The sequence below is a fragment of the Vicugna pacos genome, chromosome 5 (assembly GCF_048564905.1).
Source record: "Vicugna pacos chromosome 5, VicPac4, whole genome shotgun sequence".
Classification (NCBI taxonomy): Eukaryota; Metazoa; Chordata; class Mammalia; order Artiodactyla; family Camelidae; genus Vicugna; species Vicugna pacos.
In genome coordinates, this window is record NC_132991.1 from 73,278,721 (window position 1) to 73,299,340 (window position 20,620).

A 20,620-nucleotide genomic window follows, 5' to 3' on the forward strand; every position below is an offset into this window, starting at 1 on the left:
GAAGTTTTTGAATGCCCTAGTTTTTAATGTCTGCCTCCTAAAAGGGAAAATAATGAAGAACAAAAGGGGATAAAAAGTATTCACTCTTTAAATCCCCTAGAAATCCACTTTAGCTGGAGGGGGAGAGGCTTGCATCAAGGGGAGAGTAGGTGCAGCAACAATGACTACTCGCCTCTTTGTCTGCACCTCTGTGATCAGAAGCAGCAATCAGTGATCAGAGCACAGAACCCCAATATTTGGAGGGCAGGGTCCTTTTTGACCACCCTGGCTCCTGCAAGCTGTGTGCAAACTGCTCCAGGAACACATATATAGCTGTCGGGCACAGAGCTGGGTGTGAGTGTTGTGTAGTTGCTACTGTGTAAGGGCTGATATTGGCCAAAATTAACCACAATTTAACATCCAAGTCTTCCCCTGGTGGTTGCAAGCCTTCAACAGGCTTCAGTGTTCTAAAATAGTTACATCAGACAGATTCTGATGGTGCTTCCTACTTCACTATCTTTCCAGAATCTTCTTCAATTTATATTTAAGGTTTAGTAAGGAGATTGCCCAGCACCAAGCCAAGGGCAGTTGCACCAAAGTAAGTTCAGGGGTACAAAGTTAAACCCTGAGTTTAACTTGACCGAGGCTACTTCAGTCCTTGTTGTGCATGGACATCAGAGGTAACCACATGCCGATGAGGGGAACATGGAAAGCAGCTGCAGTGAGAATGGTGACTGTTACAGGACCAGAGGTGATGAGAGATGAGGTGATTTCACGGTAGAGCCCATGGGAGGCATGTTCTAGGGCATGGAGGAGACAGCACATACGACAGACATTTAGAGGTGTCTGTAACAGCAGCAGCAACTGTGAGGAGGTTCACTCAGCCAGGGAGCAACACGGGGCCCCGCAGTAGCTAAGAGATCAAATGATGAGTCATAGCCACAGGCATTAGCAGCCTCCACCAGCTGAACACCCAGAGGTGGGACCAGTTGCCTTTCCACAGTCCAGGCAGTCCAGATGGCCACTCTCAGGCGAGGCCATCATCGATCCAGTGGATGCCATGTGGGCATCTGCATCCACCTCCCCAGCAGCTGCCACACAGTCACATAAGCCTCTAAGGCCACCTCTCTTCCCAGGCACTATCTTGGGGGTGGGAACAAAATCTGAGAAGCTGAGCCTTTTTAAACGAAAAAGACAGAATTAATCTGAAGAGACTTTTAAAACTTATCAAACTAATTTTACCAGGTGGCCTTTCTTTCTTAAATCCAAAACAAAATTTTTATTACTAAGAAAAGATCTAATCAAGGACAAAGTAAAGAAATATGGAAATATTAACAATAAGAATATCTTTGCAATTGGAATCACAAATTTACTCACATTTTATGCTCACGTTTTATATTAGTCCCTGAAACACTTAACTCTTTTCAAATGAATGAAGAAAGCTCATAAAAATAATATATTAAACAAAATAATTTTGGGATGGGGAACACTAGTATAAAATATCTTAAAAACAAGGTGATTATTGAAGTAACCTCTGATACAGTGAGATACTATTTATCCATCTCCCAACTCAGCACGTTTATACATATTCTTCCTTCTTCCTGGAATGTTCCTTTTCTCAGTGGCTGAGTGGCTGATACCTTATTTCTCTCAGGTCTTTATTTAAGTCATTTTCTCAGGGAGGCTGTTTTCCTCCACTACATACTATTCCAACCCCTTCAAACCTTTCATACAAATAACTTGCAAATATGAGTGGCTTAACAGGAAAAGTGTTTATTTCTTACTTCTGTCTTGGTCTGGGCAGAGGTGGTGCTATTCTCCTGGCTGGCTTTTCTCCAAGCAGTGCTCAAAAAGCCAGTTTTCTTCTATGTTGTAATGCTGCCATCTTTCAACATGTGGTCTTCATGCTCTAGGGAAGGGGGAAGAGGAAACAGGGAGGGTACATTTTTTGTATAATTAACCATCTCAGTCTAGATATGATCCACATTAGTAATTCTGCTCACGTTCCATTGGATAGAACTAGTCACATGGCCACTTAACCATAAGGCTGCCTGGGAAATACAGGAGCACATAGTGATTGGTAAAAACTAATACATTTGCTTTCTGGTCATCAAATATCCATTTGTTCCCCTTTTTCCTTTTGCAGGCAATGAGCTAAGACCCCCATGAGTCAGGTCCTTATAAAATCCCTTTCCTTGAGTATGGGCAAGATCTCTCACTTGCTTCTAACCATTAGAATATGGCAAAAATGATAGAATGTTACCCCTTTGATTAAGACTGTCTTAGAAGACTGGCAAGCTAGATTCTCCTGCTAGTTTTGAAGAAACAAGATGCCATTAGTTCTAGAATCATAAGGAAATGAATTCTGCCAACACACTGAGTGAGTGGATTTTTCTGCAGTAATATGTTCAGATGACAATGCAACCTGGCAGACACCTCGACTGCAGCCTTGTGAGACCATGAGCAGACATCCCAATTAAGCTGTGCCCAGATTTTAACCCATAGGAACTGTGAGATAATAGATGCATGCTGTGTTAAGCCACTAAGTTTGTGGTAATTTGTTATGCAAAAATAGAAAATTAATACATTGCTATATTTAAAAACATTCATTTCTCAGAAAAGTACCATATGAGATCACTTATATGCAGAATCTTAAAAAAAAAAACCAAATACAAAACAGAAACAGACTCATAGACATAGAATACAAACTTGTGGTTGCCAAGGGGGCGGGGGCTGGGAAGGGATATACTGGGATTTCAAAATAGAGAATAGATAAACAAGATTATACTGTATAGCACAGGGAAATATATGCAAGATCTTATGGTAGCTCACAGTGAAAAAAATGTGACAATGAATGTATGTATGTTCATATATAACTGAAAAATTGTGCTCTACACTGGAATTTGACATGACATTGTAAAATGACTATAACTCAATTAAAAAAATGTAAAACAAACAAACAAACAAACAAACAAAATTTGATTTCTCTCACTAAGGAAGACAAGATAGTCATTTTTTCCTAGCTCTTTGGGTGATACGCAGTTCTCTCCGTCAAGTCCAGATGTGGTGCCTTAATGGTATGGCAGTTTAGGGTATGTAGTAGCCTATGGTCCAAAAGGACAGGATATCTGCCTCCTCTGAAATCCAGTATATAATGACGGACACTTGCAAGATACTCACATTTGTAAAAGAAAAGAATGGAAGACACACAGCAATCTCTTGTCCAGAGTAATTATGCAATCCTATGATGTAGGCACTGGGATATACCCCATTTACCATGGTGGTTTGGGAGGTTGCATGATTAAATTCTATTTCTGCCCTGAGGGAGAACCTCCTTTGTACATTGTTCCCTCTACCTCCATCCTTTCCTTTTTCTCCTCTGTGAGGTTCTTTCTTCCCTATTACCCTCCCTGGCCACATATAAAATGAGGAACAATATGTGGGATCTCCTTGGTGGGGGGGTGTACAACATTCAAAACGTGCTTCCTCACCTGGAAAGTTGTTCTAAGTCTTGAACTGGATAAATAACTTTTTAGTCTGGCCTAATAGTTTCTCTGGTAATATAATTTCCTCTAAAATAAATCAATTTTGGATCTTTTTGCTTCCAGTCAGTTATGTATGCCAGAAACTATACCCAAAGTGTTTTTCTAAATATAAGATTTAAACCTTTCTCAACTTAATGGTAACTACAAAGCTATCTGACTACACCCTCAAATCTGATCGTTTCCCTGACTGAGTTGTACCAGGGCTTTGTCTTTCAAAGTCTTTATAAATCCCATTGTTTACTGTTTGGAATCTAAAAGCAGTCAGCCTTTCCACTTCTTCAAAGACCGAAATTTCTTGACTTTCTGTAATCTCTCACTTATGTTTGAAAACTGGCTGATTCTTTCCTAAACTCACGTCTTTTTTTGTGATATTTTGCCATTTGCAACCAATAGCTTTCATCACTGACTAGTTGATCCTTTCTAATCACTTATTTTAGTACTGCTGACTCAGTGACACAAGATAAGCTATCACAATAACATTTTACTAATTGTTTTGCCACTGCATATCATTATCATCATCTCTTTAACTTCTAATATTAGGGGTTTTTTTTATTACTGGCTGCTGAACTCCTAAGTAAATGCCACATATTTTAGGTTTTAATGCTAGCAGCATCCTATTTCAAGATATCAGTTTCCATTGTAGTCAGTATCATTAATACTGGCTGCTATAACAAATAACCTTCTCATCTAAGTAGCTTAACACTATATTTCTTGCTCTCAAGACAGTCTTATATCAGTTAGTTAGCTTTCTTCCAAGTGATGGTTCACCTCCTTACCTTAGGATGACACCATTTCAACACATGGCCTCTGTAGTATCCAGTGAAGATGAAGAGATGAGAGAAGTCACAATGAATTTTCAACCTCCACTGCCAGAAGTGACACCCATCAATGCTGCTTAAATTCTATTTGCCCGAAGTAGTCACATAGCTCTCTCCTAAGTGCAAAGGAGACTGGAAAATGGATAGGAATATATGGCTATTGTAAACACTAATGCTTTCTGCCACATCTTGCTTATTATTGGATCTCTCCTTCCCTATTCCACCAGAATATACACTTTACAAGGGTAGGGATTTTTGTCTATTCCCTTCACTTCTGTAACCTCAACACTTAGAAGAATGCCCAGCTCACAGTAAATGGTTATTAAGTATTTACCTAGAGAATATGTGAAAGGAAGAATCCAGGGCTTCTTACCATTAGTAGTGAGTGAGAGATTGAAAGAAAATAAGAAAGAATTCAGAGCAACCGAAGTAGATGCCATAAAAGCTACGCACTAAAGCTCAGGTATATTATTCACTGAATCTCCTCCCTCCCAAAAGCCGTTTTAGACAAAGTTCTAATGAGAATATTTATATGGTTTATCAATTCATTACCAGACTACAAGCAGGAACTCAATGAGATAAGAAAGATTGTCAAGAGAAGGTGATAGGTAGGAATAATGTGGGGTTCTAAGGAAAAAATTACTTTTAAAGTACAACCACCACAGCAAAAACCATAGTAGATTGAGGCCGTTTAGTGTAAAGGCAAAAACATTTATACTTACATAGGTCCTAAGGGTATCACTGAGTCATACTACAGTAAATAAATCATTGCCGCTGTGAAAATGATGAGTCAGTTAGGTTTGGTATACTTTCTTTAAAAGGGCAAAAAAGTTGTAATACATTTAAGAATTTTTTTTTGGCATTCAAATGGACATCCTTCAGTTATGCCCTGAATTCCTTAGTTGTAACTAGTCATTCATTCCTTTGATGGTTCATAGATGAAATATGACAGTAATGGATGTCTTAAAGCACAGTTGTGCTTAATAAGTCAGTTTTTCCATTGGAAGCTCCCACTCCCTGAATGCTACACTAATTAGATTACATTCAGAGCATCAGATTCATTAGGGTATAGATCCACATTTTGTGGAGTCTGAAGATTATACAATCCAGAGGCATCTTGAAGAAAAGAATATATAAGTATAAAAGGAGGTACAGAAGCAATATTTATTTAGAATAAAAATAACAAATTACAAATTAAAAAATTCATATGTACGAGACATCTCCAAATTCAGAAAAATATCATGATTTTTAAAATTAACTAACTACCTAATGAACTTTTACAATACTTTTTCCTACATATTTTGGATGCATACTCTTTAATTTCTTCTTCATAGGAAAATGAGTTTGTCACATTTTGTTCTATGGAGTTAATAGATATTTCAGTCTTTCCACTAGCAGAGTGGATTGAAATTTCTTTGTTTTATTAGTAGGTTGGAAGAGTTTCTTTCCAGTCTACAATTTATTATTGGGAAGGTAACATAATTTTAAAGAACAGCAGTCAAGTTTGGGAAAGTTCCTACCAAATTTCTTTTATATACACAGAATAGGATGTGGAAGGATTTTCCAGTTCTAGTTCTGGACTCATACATTTCAGACATTATTTACCCCATTACCTATATGCTTCTGCGTTGGTCCTGAAGCATCCATTTGTAGATCTGGTCTCTGGCCTTCCACTTTGTGTCACAACACCAAGTGACCCAGGTGACAGTCGGTCTTTGAGCAGCTGGAATAGTTGCTACCATCACAATGGGCCTTAATGCCCATGAGCCACATACATTTTTTCCACTGAACTAACTTAACTATCCATTAGCCAGAGCCCCAAAATGCCTGCAATCACTTCAGTGCTTCCAGACACAAGGAATTAGACAGAAGGAAAGTTAGAGTGAAAAAAGATGGCAATCTCTTGAGAGTAAATATTTTACTTTTGAAACTTTTACAGAAACTTAAGACCACATGAACACACTTCTAGGACCCCTCTTGCGGTGTTGGAAGGGGCTTGAAGTTTAAGTTTCCTGGAATCTGCCTTTGGGTTTAGCTTTGGGCACTATACTTCAGGAAGTATGTTCACAAATTTGAGCACGTTCGTGGAAATGAGGTAACCTAGGATGGTGAAGGGACAGGATGCTCTGCCATATGATAAGCAGCCAAGAGCCATGCAAAGATCTTGGAAAAGACAATTCAAGTGGTTCTCAAGTCTGACTTTAGTACCTGGAGTCTTGTGAGGTGAAAGAAGTATTTGGACTCAATATAAGGAATCACTATCTAATATTAAACCAGTTTCAACGTAGAATTGACCAGCTTGTGAAAAACTGAGGGATCCCAACCCCTCCACAGGAACAGCACAAAAAGAGGCTAATGAGGACAAGTCCAGGATCCTGTGAAGGGGAGACCCTGACTGGGTAGTGGTGGTATTAGGGATGGGGAGTGTAGTGTGAAAGAACCTAACCTTTACACACTTTTGGAAATCTGAGATTTTAGGATGACTTTGCTATTAATCCTACTTGATGCCTTAGCCTCAGGTTTAATGCCTAATATAGAAAAACTGTAAAAGATAGATGGGACTGCTTTTAAGGTGAGAGGAAAAAGTTGTTTTTTTTTTAAACCTAAGGGCAACAATAATGAAGCATTTTAGCCCTATTTCTATTTTATGCTTTTTGTTTGTTTATAGCTAGATTGTAAGATAGTGGTTAATCAATACAGGAGGCTAAGGGTTGTGGGTTTGGGGTTGTTGGGTCTAGAGCAAGTTGCAGAAAGAACAATATGTGGAATCTCTTGAAATTCCTATTCTTCCAGTAGGTACAAGAAAAGGACCTCTTTTTTTTTTTTTTGGTGTGTTTGTGAGGCTCATCAGTTCTTTGGAGTAGCCCAGCAATGATGCCTGGGATGGCGAGATCCAGAGGAATAATGAGTCAGGGCTTTATGTGACATGCGACAGAGCACAGCTGAAACTGACTTGAGGAAATAGAGAGGAAGGGGGTTTATTGTCTTCGAGTGCAGAGTTCACTTCAGACATATTTTGTCTCCTAAGGCTCAAAAGACGTTATCCCCTCTCCCTCTCCCTCAGCGTTCCCCCCCTTGAAGTTGACTTCATTCACATGCATTGGTAGTACTTATCACTGGCTTATACCCTTACACATTAGTCATCCTAGTTTAAAGGGCTTTTTTTCTTTTTCTTTTTCTGAACTGATTCAGCAAAAGCCCCAGATTGAGTTCCTGGACCAATAAGCCCGTCCCAGAACCAGTCAGTGTGGTCTAGAATATGATGACGGGCCAGTTCTGGGGATCGAAGGTGGGAGGTGTCAGTATCCTGGAACCACAAACGAAAAATGGACCGCTGTTATTAGGGAAGGGGGAGAAATGGGTAACATTGAAAGCACAAACTCAAAAATCCCCAAATAACAGATATCCCTTATTTGTAGTAAGTGTTTTGGGACTTCTTTCATATGATTGTAGTTAAGCTGTAAAATCAAAAATCCTTTCCTTATCCGGATAGACATCCTGCATAGGGGGCAATATTCTTACATTTCAGTGTTTTTACTCTTTCCCCTAAGTGGGGCTGAGTCAATGAAGATGCTCCAGGAGAAGTAAATAGAAAGCTGAGAATAATTCAGTAATTTTTAATTTGAGTGCCCTCTTTAGGCAACGTAGCTTGGAAGGCTCTCAATAATCCATTTTTAATCGTGACCACACCCCGTATAGGTGACATGAATATTACCGTCTTGTCCTTGCAGCTGGGGAAACCGAGGCATGACACTCCTCCATTCAGCCTCCCGGTGGGATTTAGGAAGAGTCCAGCCTGCCTGACCTCTGAGGGTCTCCTTCTTCCTCCGCGGCGCCTCTCGAAACCCTCACGTCCTTCGGCGTCGCATGAGAGCAGCTCCGGCTCCGCCGCAGCCTCGGGATTCGTCCTTCGCCCAGCTGCTCCCGCCCCGCTCTCCCGCACCTTCCTCGGGAAGGTCCAGCTGGCCAAGGTCTGGCTGTCCCTCCCGTCCTCTCCCCGCATCCCTCCCGCCTCCCTTCCCCCGGTCCCCAAAGTGCAGGGAGCCCCCAGCCCAGCGCCCCGCCGGGAGGTGCGGGCAGATGCCGCCCAGGCGTCTAGCGGGAGGGGCGCCAGCGCCGCCGGAGGTGAGCGGCCCGCCCCCCTCGCCGCCCCCAGGGCCAGGGCGCCGGGGTTGGGGCGGGCACCCGGCTGGACACGCCGGGCCTGAGGAGGGTGGCGTTGGGAGGGAGGCCGGGCGAGCTCGCGGGGAGCGGCTCGCGGGCGACGCCTGAGGGCGAGCGGGGGGAGCCGGGCTTTGCGGGGCCGCCGAGCTCGGCCGTAAACCTCCTCGGGACGCCCGGACCCCCGGCGCCCTCGGAGCGCGGGCGGGAGACGTGGCTTCGCGCGTTCCCGCAGCTGCTGACTCGACACAATCGGCGGGCCGCGCGGGGGGCGCGGCGTAACCCGGGGGTGGGCGGCGGCGCGGAGCCGCCTGGGGAGCTCCGGGTGTCGTTGGGAGCCAAGAAGATGCCAGCACAAAGGCCAGCCGAGACCCAGCCCGCTGCGGAGGGCGGCGGGAAGAGCCGCTGAGGGGCGCGCCGGGCGCGCTCGGCTCCGCGCTGCGTCTCTCTGGTCGCCGCCTCTGGTCGCGGGGTCGCAGACAGCGGCGCAGGGTCCCTCGGCCCCGTGGCAGCGGCCGCCGCAGCCGGGAGCTGCATGCGACGCGCGGCGGCGCCCCCGGCCGCCTGCCTTCCCCGCGGCGAGAGCGGACCGGCCGGAGGGCGCCGGGGCCGCGGGTCCGGGCGACTGCGGGGGCGCACCGCCGCCCCGCGGCCCGGCCACCACCCGCAGCCCGCGGCGGCGGCGCCCAGCCCCAGGTGAGTGCGCGGCCCGCGCCCGGCCCTCGCGCTGCGGGTGCCGGACAGCGGGAGGTGGCTTTGTTTTCCTCCCTCGCGCCGCGGCGCGGTCATTCATTTGACATTTCGGCTTCCGCTGCCCTGAGACGCGGGTGAGAGACACCGGGAAGTGTTTCAGGGTTTGGTTCTCCCGGGAAGCTGAGACTTTTGGGTCAATCTGAGCATCACTTGAGGGAGAAAAGGCTCCGTTTCCTTTTTGGTTTGGAGTGTGTTGTGAACATCCTCTGCCGGGGCTTGGGGCCTGGAGGAAACTGGGGCTGCAGATTTAGACGTAGACGTTTCCGACTTGCAACTGCAGAGGTCTGGCTCTTCCAAGTCTTGTCTTTTCCTCTGTTAGCTGAGCTCAGGTGTTTTCCTTTGAGTATTATTATTTTTTAAGGAAAAGCTTTACAGGCACATTTACTTCTTTTAGAGTTGGAAGTCTTTGGAGACAATACAGAGAGCTCACAGAGTTACAGCTCTAGCGACATTACATTTCGAGAAGGCAAACTCCGGCGATCATCACAGGCAGAGGTGGACGGTAGGCAGACTTCCCCGGGGGCCTTTAGCCTTCCTGGTACGGTTTCTGCTTTCACTCTCCTGGGGTCGAGCAAACTTGGAATTCTCATTGTACCTATTCCTTTGTCAAAGTGTGAAACATGTCTTTTCTTGAATAGTTTTCTGTAGTTTGTACTTTAGAAGAAAAATGTTTTAACGTACAGTAGAGTCCTCTATTAGACCTGGTGAAATTTCATGTATTTGTTTGTCTTACAAACGTGATTTTCATTTTACTTTTTCTCCTATTCCCTCAAGGGCTCATTTCTTCTGTTGCCTGGAGAGAGCTCCCCCCTCCCCTCCTCCCAACAGATGGCTGTATGTTCTGAGAGGTATCTTTAAAATGACACTCACATTACCTATAAACAAAGAAGGATTAATTATTAGGCTTATCTTTGGAGTTATTAAAGCAAGAAGCCTAATCTGGATAGGGGTATCATTAATGGTGTGGGAATCTGGAGTTTGCTAATCTGTTTGGGCTTCAGAAGATTCCTGCAGGGATTGTTTATATAGCGTGGGAGACAGATGGCATCCGCAGCAGACGAGAGAAGCCCAGCATAAAGGGTCATTGTATTCTTCAGAAATTATCCACTTCACTGTTGGGAGATGGGGTAGGATGGGGAAGACATAATTTTGATCTTCCAAAGAACACATTATAACCTTACCATCCAGCAGCCTAACCAGTTGGTTTCTTTCTTCAAACACTTAAAAAGTCATTATTGAGTTATTTGTTTTGATTATTCCTTTGGCACAATTTGGCCTCAATTGTGGTTATGTGAAGCAGTTTAAACAGTTATGTTAACAAAAATGTCTTTGAATTTAAGATTATCGTACCACTGGGAAACCAGTCATAACTTTTTCTTTCTTGTGTACAAATGGCCCCTTGGACTCAGGTGTCTCCTAGCTGGAAGGACTGTAGTCCACTCGTTATGAATTCAGAAGGAGTATCTTCTACCATCTCCATGACAGGTGGTTCCCAGACTCCCAGCACTTGTCCCCAGACTCTCAGCTGGGGGCTGCTCTATTTTTATTAGGCTTAACAGCCTAAGACATTTGCTTTACCCATGTCTCCATCTCAGCATTGAGCAGCTTTTGGCAATGAATCTTTTTGAATGACTGTGGAGTCCTTGAAGAAATCAGTCATTCTGAACATTTGAGATAAGCCACCTGGAGCTTTTCTGCTCCTACCACCGCTGTAGACTCTTGATGTGCTGTGGATTGCAACTAGATGGCAAAATTGGTCTTCCCTCTGTATGCATGTGATGGAGACTATTCCAGTAAATTAATATTCACCAGTCACAGGGCTAAGTTTAATGAACAACATGAGCAATGTTTGACCCCTCTGAACAGGAAGTAGGGAGTAAAAGTAAGCATTGGCTCTCTTTAACTTGGACGCTGTCATCTGGGGAGAAAATATTTTCTTACTCTTTTCAAATCCTGCACCACTGATCTCAGCAAAAGGTAAAGAAACCAAGGTTGTTATCTGTAGCTGAGGATGGATGCCATAGCCTTTTCTTCTGGATGAATGTGTCTTGCTGGGGAGGTGGCTTTTGGGCTCTGTCCAGTTTCAGCGTGTGCCCTGGCATCAACAATGGGCTCTAACATTCACATTCAGAGTGTTAAAGTTGTGGCTGGTGTCTGTGTACCTTCTCACCAGGTTGCTGCCTCTCTTGTGAAGTTCTCCTTTACCAGAAGCCTGAGGCACCAGGCCTGGGGCTCGCTGGGCACCTGGCCTGCCTCCACAGTCGAGTGTGTTGCTACCTGTTTTCTTGAGTAAAAGTGGAACCAGTTTTGTGTGGATAGGGAATGGCAGGGTGGAGTGAAGCCCTACCCAGCTCCATTGTCGAAAGTAAGGCCAGGCCTGAAAGAGAGAGCGCTGTATTTGAAATTTGGTTGACCTAACAGAGACAGAATTGCTTCTGTACACACAGGATATCTTTTGTATGGGAAAATAAAGGATTAGAAGGGTGACCACACCTCCTGGTTTGCCTGCAAGAATCCCGGCTTATTCCTGATGACCTATCTTAATTGTCAAACACATCCCCTTTCACACTTAAAAGTGCCCTGGTTTGGGTGATAAAATTATATGGTCACCCTAGATAGTAAGGAACCTTCACTCTATTCTTCATCAACCTCCCCAACTTCAAATTTTGAGTCTTGCTTTATTTCAGTCTTTAATTTGGTAAATGCAAAGGTAAGAAAGGTAAAAAAAAACTTAAACCAAAAAGTGCGTAAGAGAAAAGAATAATGGCAAGGAAGACAAAAAAAAAAATGAAGTAACTGGTTGCTTGTCATCTATTTATGCATAAAAGAAATAAAATAGTTTTATCCTTGAGGTATTAAGTGTCTACTCTGGCTCTAAGCCCATTTTATTTATTGTCTTCAAGCATGAAAAGAATTAACACCTATTTACCTGGGGCTGACAGGAATTAGGACAACTCCTATGACTTAGGAGAGCAGCTTCAACAAAACCTGTTTGCAGACCTGGTGGGTACATGGCTCTTGAAAATATGAATGCAAATTTCAAGATCTAATGTTTGGTCAAGCTCTTGGAATTTACTGAGAATCCAGAACACATGTGTTGTTGTGAAGACTTGACTCCACATTCTCCTAGTTTCCAAGCGCCCTGGGCTGCGAGTGTAATAGAAGAGCCTTTGTTTTCCGCCCTCTCTTCTGACAGTCTTGGGTTTGGGTCTCAGCTTTTCAGACAAAGGGCTTGCAGAGAAGAATTTTGTGTGCTGGCTGGTTATCATGAGAACATTCTCACAGAGGTTGGAGATTGTGCAGGTGACCTGGTGCGATTTAGGCTAGATTTATGAAGCTTCTGGCACGTACTTCTGCAACAAGAGCTGTGCTCCTTTGCTAAAGAATTGCCTGTTTGAAAGAGTTCACTTGCAGTGCTGTCCAGGAGGTGTTACAATTATTTATGGCTGTCACCGTTTCCATATACGCTCCACTAAAATCCTTAAAAGCTTGGTCGTCATGCTTGAATAAGAAGAAATTTATGTATCTCCTTTATAAGTTGTCTGACCATGTAATTATTTTTGTCCAGACAAGGACAGTTTTGAAAGTAAAAGGTGATACTAACTGGAAGGGGCTCAAGGTCAAAAAGTATACACTGGGGCTGCCCCAGGAAGACTATGATGTATGGCTGTCTTAACTAAAACTAGGTCACTAGCTTTTATATGAAGAATACCCATATGATAGAAAAATGTCCCTAGCTTCTTCTTGATTTGTTCAGCCTATGTTTACCATGTGCATGCATGTATGTGTATGAGTATATACACAACACTGAGCATATGTTTATAGATGTATATGTTGTGGGGTTGAAATTACCTTTTAAGAAGACGTAGACATTTAGAAAATTGTGGCTTTTATATTATCTTGTTCATGGATTGACTTTTAAACTAAAAAAAAATCTAGTCTCTCCAAATTTTAAGTTATTTTCTGACCTTGTGTCATTCTGTTGCTTAGATCCTTTGATGGTTCTCTATTTTCTGTTTAATTCTCTTAAGTCAGATCCACAGACAGCTTGGTGGTTAGAAAGGAAAAGTAATGAAGAAATTTCACTCACTCATTCAACTACTATTTATTGAGCCCCTTCCATGAGTCTAGGTGCTGGGGATCTACCAATGAGTAAAACAATGATCTCTGCCCTTGTGAAGTTTTCATTCTATTGGAGGTGGAGGGGTAGGAGTGGGAGATGCACAGTAACCCAGATAAATAAGTACATTATACAGCTTGCTAGAAGGAGGTAAGTCCTTTGGAAGAAAGAAAGTAGAACAGGATACATGTTGTTCTGTAGCCTTCATGAAGAAAGAGAGCTTGAGCAAAGACTTAAAAGGAAGTGAGAGAAGTTGCTCATGCAGATACATGAGGGGAGTGTTCCAGGCAGAGGGAACAGCCAGTGCAAAAGCCTGAAGGTGAGAATGGGTTTGGATGTGTTCAGAGATTAGCAGGAAGACCAACATGATGCAGTGCAGTGACCAGGATGGGGGTAGGGGAGGTTGGAAATGTGAATCAGAGAGGTGGTGTAGGAGTTGCAGAGCGTGTAGTGCTTTGGGATATGAGAGTAATTGTAATTTCAGCAGATATCCCATTATGTTTTTAAAAGTCATTCTGGTATTAAAAATTGTGTTTGGGCTATGACGACTGCACAGGTCACTATCGGTTACATTTCATAAATGGTGCACTTCATATGACACTTTTTCTGTCGTTTGCTTGTTGTATATTTGTTAAATACCATACTTTGTTATTGCTGGTCTTAAACTGTATCTCCATTTCACAAAAATATATCAGTGGCCTAAAAGTGGTTTACTGAAGTGTAAAGGTAATGATGAAGATAGTAACGTAAATGCAACAGTTCAGAATGTCATATACATGCTTGGAGAACTGAATCCCATTCCAAATATAAAATGTGTATCTGCATGTGTAAAAACAAGGGAATTTGTGAGAGTGATGACTTCAAAACAGTAGCTGAAATTGAAAAGTGCGTATGGAAGTATGATGATGACTATCTCAAAACTACTTTTTGTTGGACTTGCCATCCATTCACTCCCAGTCCCCAGTCATTGCCTGTTATGAAACTGTCTAGTAGTGGCACGGAGCCATGGATGTTTTGGTGTCATTTTCAAACAAAGCACAGTGGCTTCTCTGTGATACTATTGAACTTTTCCAGGACAAATGCACAATAATGCTTTCCACTACAAAATTAATGTATTGTACTGCTAACGGTAGGTAAGGGCTTAAGACCCTAGTAGCATCATTAAAGGATCCTTGTAACGAAAGGAAGTGTAAGTCATTTTATTGAAGAGACACTTGGAAAATCAGCTGGAAAGTTAAAGACAAACATTATCCTTAGAGAGAAACCAGGAGTTATTGACAGAATTCCTTTGTCAAATGACACGGTTGGCTGTTGCATAATATGAGTGGAGTGGAGTGTGGAAGAGCGATTACTATCAAGTACGTGCTAGCAGATATTTCACTTTATGGTTGGATGAAACCAGCGATGTCATGCAGAGAATGAATCAGCTTTTGGCATTTGTTCAGGGAGGAGTGCTTAGTGATGCTTTGTTCATTTATCACTGAGAACTCATGCTATAAGGGAAGAGATTTTTCCTTTGGTTAACCATCATATATGAACCTGGAAAAGTTCTCAGGAGGCAGGACTGACAAAGCACAAGTTTCATGTACAGTTAAGAAGGGGATGGCTTCATGAAGAAAAGAAGTTGTACCTAGAAGCCAGTCCACATGCTATTCCATTCACAGGGAAGATGTAGTGCCTTCTGATCTTGAAATACTAAAAGATAGGGAAGACTGCATACAGCCAAATTTCAGCCCCTGCCTATCTGTGTGTGCTGTGTGCAAACTGATGGGCAGGGAGATGAGGCTGCTTCTCTGTGCTGGCAGATACTGGCTGTTTACAGGAAAGGTGCTCATATGACATTCTGTCTGTGGTGTAAGACATCTGTGGAGCAAAAAAGTGTTTCTTCGTGATACTGATTAGAAATGATTTTTCTTGGATCAAGTGGCATACCTCAATACCATACTCTACCCACAGGGAACCATGTCAAGGACAGGGAGGGAAGGAAGAATTGTTGACAAATAAAACAATCTGCCACAATCTAGGGACTAAGCCTTTTTTTTTCATTAGAGAGAGTTGGAGGTCCACACTGGCCATAAAGAGTTAAGGAGGTAATATTTTCAATAACGGGCAGTCCTTTAAATAATAAGCATATTATTTCTCAATGACCTATTTGAAGAATAAGAGCACAAAAAAATTGAACTTCTACCCAATAATGTTGATGGGGAGAGAATACAAGTGTATTCTTTGTATTTGAGAGCATCAGGAGAACCACAGTGGGAGGAGGAACTCAGACTCTTAGGATTTTGGGTTAAGATACTGGGTGGCGGAGAGTACAGGCAAAAGGAGGTGGAGAAATCTGATAACTGAATGTGACCTTGCTTATACTTTTACCTTAGGCTTGGCTTCATTTCACTGAAATGTACTTGATACTCAAAGGTTTTCAGCACAAGATCTATAATTGCCCCCAACCTAACCTAGAGAAAAATAGATCTTCTCTAGTGGTCTTGAATTCTCTGCATAGGACTCCCTCCCCCTTAACTTCCCTTCCTTCTTCCCTCCCTACCTCCCTGTCTTCCTTTGTTCATTCTTTCTTTAAGCTATTGAGTTGGCATCTTTAAACTAGAAGGTACTTTGAGAGCTCATCTCCTATTCGTCCATGCCTTTTGGCTATCTGGATATGTGCTATCCAGAGCAAGAGGAGTAAGGGCCTCTAGGGAAGTTCTGTTCCTTGTTCAGCTAACCCACTCTAATGTGGAATGTCCAGTTCTAGCACACTTTTAAATTTGAACCCTCATTCTTCAATAAAGATCCGTTTCTTTGTTTTTTTTTTTTTTTTAGACTTTAATAAAGATGCGGTCATTGTCTTTTGTCTAATAACTCTTCTATAGTGATGGCCATGATTTCATTCCAGGACAGAAGTCATTCATGCATTATTCATTGAACAAACATTGAGAGCCTTACATGTGGCAGGGTCTGTGCTGAGTGATAGGTATAAAAGAAGTCAACATTCAGACACGACCCTGACCGGACAACAGAGAATATAGTAGGAAATAGGCAATGTCGATAATGATATGAATAAACAAGTAAATATAATTGCAAAGCAGATGTGGCAGAAATGTTTACATTTGTTAAACCAGGGTGGTGGTATTTGTTACATTAACTTCTGAACTATATGGAGTTCTGAATGTATTTTTGAAATATTTCAGAAGTGAGAAATGAGAAAATGTAGTTGGAAGTGTAAGTGCTTTGTGGAGACGGACCTTGCTAGAGAAGGGAGTGTAACTGAGACTTCCTTTACATGGGGTGGTCAGGGAAGACCTGGAGTGGAATTCACCACTTGCCTCTGTGAGAGGGATAAGGATGATTTGGACAAGGCTCAGAGAAGAGTCACAAAGATGATTAATGACAGAGTTGAAAAGAAGACCTATGCGAGCAATCTCAAAGAACCGGGATATAGAGCAGCTGTGGAACTGAACCTGATGCAGTGATTTAGGCTCTTTCTTAAATTTACGGAGACTTTTATGCATTCACATTCTCTTCACTCATTTCTCATGGTCAACAGCAGTTAAGGCGAGTGATTCAGGCTGGAATTATGTGTTAGAGGAAAATCGAAATTTTGCTCTGTGGTTGAGGAAAAATTGGAAAGGATCTGAGAGGTAAACTAGTTCAACCTTCCTGTGAAGAAATCTCTCTTTAATGTTCTTGATTGGTGATCATCAAGTTCTTAGGAGGTCATTTCCGTGCTTCCTCCACCCAGAACGGTGTGATGGTGAGTGGGACACTCTGGTTTACTTCAATTAGGCAGGTCTCCTTCCTATTCAGAAATACCCCGGACACTCGTCTCCACCTCCAGACTTTTCCCAGCGGAAGCACTTTCGACCTGGAATGCCAACAGTTCTACTTACTCTCCTGTATGTAATTAAAAATGGTGGTTTTCATCATTTCCATCCCATCTTACCCTTCTGAAGAATATGGCATTTCCAGAAGTAAATGGAGCTTCCTTTGTTGTGATTGGCAGTAAGAGTGGGGTAGAATGAGATCCTAACTGGAGAGGGGATCGAGGGCAATGTGTTTAGTTTGATATCTTCCCCCCCAGATACTGATATGCCCACACTCTTGGGAATCACTGTTTTATAGCAATTAAGATCTTAATCATCTGCTGCCTTAGGTGATGCACAATTTATTTTGTTTGCTATTAGTTTTTTTGCCAACTAGACTTTCAGGACTCTGAAGATACAGAAACTTGGCTGACACCTCCGTATAATGCGCAGTATTGATCTCGAAGTGAATACATACACAATAATGCCTAATGGCTGAAGGAACCATATGTTTCTTTCTCGTGGACCATTATGAAAAGCTGTTATTTATATAAATCAGATATTAAGTTGGCACAGATGCTAAAAGATGAACATTTTTGTAGTTTTAAAATGGCAGAAAGTCAAGTCTTGGAGGTCTGATTCATTCAGATACTTCCTATTTCAGAAACCTTCTTCTCTCTTGTAAGCCTTCTAACTCCTTGCTATTCAAAGTATGTCCACAGACCAGCAGATCAGCACCACTTGGAATCCAGACCCACTGAATCAGAACTTGCATTTTAACAAGATCCCCAGATGTGTTCTATGCATAGTAAAGGTTGGGAAGCATTTTTTGAAAACACATAAGAATTCAGAAATTTAGGAGGAGCATTTATCTTTAAAGAGAAGCGAGTCTAGAAATGAAGGTTTCATTGGTCTATGGCTGAGATCCTCAGTGCTTTCTGCCATGCAGCCCGGAATTACACTGCTTCTTGCCAGGCCAGAGATGCCTCTGTAGGAGTGCCCTGGAGTAATTTAGAGAAGTCAGTGATACTGAGATATTAGACATGATGGTGATTACAGGAAATTGAAGCAGTTGTTGGAGTGAGAAACTAGGAGAGCTTGGCAAAGGTAGAGGAATGTGGCCGTGCAACCTGAAACCGAAGATAAGGGAACGGGTCTTCCCTGTATGATTAGAAACTCCTTCTAACTCTCTGGACTTGGACTCATCTCATACTCCAGCCCCTCCAGAGCCAGCAGGTCACAGATGGAACCAGCTTTTAAAGTGCCTTGCATGGAAACCTTGTGGAGTGGTGAGGATCATGGCGAGGCATTCTTCATCAGAGGGGAAGGGGGTGCCACCCCCCAGCTTACTCAATTGTTGCCACGTGGGAATTAGGGTCCAGTATGACCAAATTGTCAGATTTTTCAAATTAAGCTAAAAAGATAAGTTTGTATATAAAAACATCTCGAGTGTAGTATGTGGGTAATTAAAGTATTTTTAGAGTGGCTCAGGCAAACCAGATTCATATGCACCTGCCTGCATCTGTTCTGGAGCAACAAAACATGTAGTGATGTGAATACCTGGCTTTTTCAGTGCAGGACACCAAACACAGGCAGAGGCATTTTGGTCCTGGGAAGGACCATTTTGGATCTTTACCAAGTAAAAGAAATAAGACATAAAAGAATGGGGCTGCATTTGCTTTGATGACCTGACTTAAAATATATGTCTGAAGAACCTTAGTCACTAATGGTGTCTGAAGGAAAGAGTTAGATGCCTAAAGGAACAAAACTTAGGTCCTGTAATATCTGAAAGAGAAGTGAGCATGGAGTTGGTATGAAGGTGAAGAAATGAAGACACAGGAATTTCTTGGCACCCCCAAGCTAGGATCACCCAGTGCAACAGCACTGGGAGGCTAAGCTACAACATGGACCTTATTGTACTGGGAAAGAAGTGTTACTGGAGATAGAATTCAGGATAATCTATATTCAGTATGTGGTTGTTGAATTTGGGTGGCTGTTAATATTTAAAGTTTGCTGGAATTGGGTTTTCAGTTAAAGTTTGTCATGGAGAAATGAGCAATTTATGTATTTTGAGAGTGAAAACTGGGTGAAGGAACCAAAGTTGTTTCCAAAGATTTATTATTGATTATATTTCTTGTTAAAAATTAAATTCCTTAAGGGTCAGGACAGTTTATTATGTATCTTTATAGTCCCAGCATCTAGCACAGTCTGGGTCAGTGATCTGTACTGATTGTAAGACATATATATTTTCTATCTTGGTGAGTCATTCTGTAGGTATTCATTTTCCTTACTGATTTTTAAAAAAATGGCTTTGTTGAGACACAATTCACATACCATGAAATTCACCATTTTGAAGTATACAATTTAGTGGGTTTTAGTATATTTACAAAGTTGTAAAACCATCACCACTGAGTAATTCCAGAACCTTTTTATCACCCCCCAAAGAAATCCAGTATCCTTAGCAGTCACTCCCCATTTCCTCTGCCCCCAGCCCTTGGCAACCACTACTGTAGTTTCTGTCTCTATAGATTTTCCCCTTGTAGACATTTCATAAAAGTGGAATTATATAGCATGCAGCTTTTTGTGTCTAGCATCTTTCACTTAGCGTGTTTTCAGGATTCATCCATACTTAGCATGTATCAGCACTTCATTCCTTTTTATAGCCAAATAAAATTGTGTTTTATGAATATAGATATCTGCATTTTGTTTTTGTTTATTGGGATGCTCTCATTTTTTGGCTGTTATGAATAATTCTGCTATAAGCACTTGTGTAAAATCTTTTGTGTGCATTTGGTTTCAATTCTCTTGAGTATACACCTAGGGGCTGGAATTGCTGGGTCATATGGTAACTCTACATGTATCATTTTGAGAATCTGCCAAACAGTTTTCCAGAGCAAGTGCACCATTTTACATTCTAATCAGCAATGTGTAAGTGTTCCAGTTTCTCCATATCCTCATCAACACTTATTGCTTTTCTTTTTGATCTTAGCCATTCTGGTGGGTGTGAAGTGGCATTTCATTGTGGTTTTGATTTGCTTTTCTGTCATGACTCATGATGTTGAGCATTTTTTGTGTGTTTATAGGCCATATATACATATTCTTTGGAGAAGTATCTGTTCAAATCCTTTGCTAATTTAAAAATAAGTTTACTTATTTTTAAATTTTTGTGTTGTATGTATTTTTTAAATATTCTGGATACTAGACCCTGATGAGATAGATGGCTTGAAATTTTTAAAATTTTTTTATGGATTGTCTTTTCACTCTGTAGTGTTGTTTGAAGCACAAAAGTAATTATGATAAAGTCCAGTTATCTTTTTTTCCATTCTTCTGCTTTTGGTGCAGATCAATCCTTGCTGATCTCCTAATTGTTCTATGTATGCATTAGGGAAAATGGAATATTCATGTCTTCAACTATTGTTGTTAACTTGTTTCTCCCTTCAACTC

General features: G+C 42.0%; 1 protein-coding gene and 1 long non-coding RNA gene across 3 annotated transcripts in view; one reads left to right on the top strand and one right to left on the bottom strand.

The window, feature by feature from the left end:
• Positions 1-1,736: 1,736 nt before the first annotated feature.
• Positions 1,737-6,056, bottom strand: LOC140696655 (uncharacterized). Its single transcript, XR_012073164.1, has 3 exons — positions 5,956-6,056; positions 4,301-4,474; positions 1,737-1,888 (listed from the first exon to the last, which is right to left on the bottom strand). It is a non-coding gene; the product is annotated as an uncharacterized lncRNA (long non-coding RNA).
• A 2,781-nt stretch (positions 6,057-8,837) lies between these two features.
• HECW2 (HECT, C2 and WW domain containing E3 ubiquitin protein ligase 2) overlaps positions 8,838-20,620 on the top strand; it is a 336,842-nt gene continuing 325,059 nt past the window's right edge. The window contains exon 1 of one of the 2 annotated variants that reach the window (XM_072961562.1): positions 8,838-9,199. The gene's annotated coding sequence lies outside the window, so the exon portion shown is untranslated. The remainder of the gene's footprint in view (positions 9,200-20,620) is intronic. The other variant, XM_072961560.1, reaches the window with a different exon arrangement.